Here is a 1067-nt window from a genome sequence, read left to right as displayed (position 1 = left end):
CCTGGAGATGGCAGCACAAATCCCATCCCCACGGCAGGGACAGGAAATTAAGCTCTAAAGCCCCTTCTTCTGCTCCCAGCCATTCTTCAGCCCCTGGCAGCCCCAGCTGGCTCCTGGCAGCTCCCCAGGCTGCTCCCTCCCCTCGCCCAGCCTCATTCCCGCAGCCATCCATCCCTCTTCCCTGGGCAGGAGGGTGATGGGAGCGGCATTCCCACATTCCCAGCATTCTGATCCGAGCATCCATCATGGCCAGGAGGAGCTCAGCGCTCCCAGGGGACCTGCCCAGGGCTGGGAGTGGCTCTGTGGTACCCGCTCAGGGAGTCTCTCCCAGCCTTGGAGGAGATAAACCTGCCCTCCCGTGGGATCCTGTGGGATTTGCCACGGACAGAATTCCCTGGATGGCAACCTGAGCTAGAACCCTCCCTGGCTGCATCCACAGGGATGGCTGGATGTGGCCATCCTGCTTCGCTCTCCTCCATGTCAGGAGTGTGAACTGGTGGGAGATTATTTGATTTAAAGTGGGTAAAAACCAGGAGTTAATCCAAGCTGGGCAGGCTCATCCTTGGAGCTCTCAGGTCCCAGAGCCACGAGCCCCCTGCTTGCTCCCCATCCCTTCTGAGGGGCTCCCACATCCAGGGAGGAGCAAAAGCACCAGCGACATCCCAGAAAAGGCTTCTGGGCTTCCCTGGCAATTTTAATATTGGAAAGTGGCTTCTGGTCAGGCTCTGGGCACCTGGGAACCGGTGCCACAGGGATAAGGGGTGGGGATGGGCAGTGCCTGGTGCCAATGAGCATCACTGCTCCCAAAAATCCCGAGTTCCCTTGGTCCCAACCACAGCCCTGCAGGAGGAGCAGCTCAGAGGCAGGAGAAGAAGAGGAAGAAGGATTCCAGCTCCTCCCAGCATCCCAGCAGGATGCAGAGCAGCACTGCTGTGTCCATTCCCTCGGCCAGCCTCTCTCAAGGACCAGAGAGGGCAGGACAGGGACGGGGGAAGCTCTGAGGACAAGCAGGGACCTGTGGGCTGGGGATGCTCAGGGAAGGGAGGGAAGCACTAGAAGCTTTTCCC

The sequence above is a fragment of the Geospiza fortis genome, unplaced genomic scaffold (assembly GCF_000277835.1).
Source record: "Geospiza fortis unplaced genomic scaffold, GeoFor_1.0 scaffold450, whole genome shotgun sequence".
Lineage (NCBI taxonomy): Eukaryota > Metazoa > Chordata > Aves > Passeriformes > Thraupidae > Geospiza > Geospiza fortis.
This window is presented reverse-complemented; position numbering follows the sequence as displayed.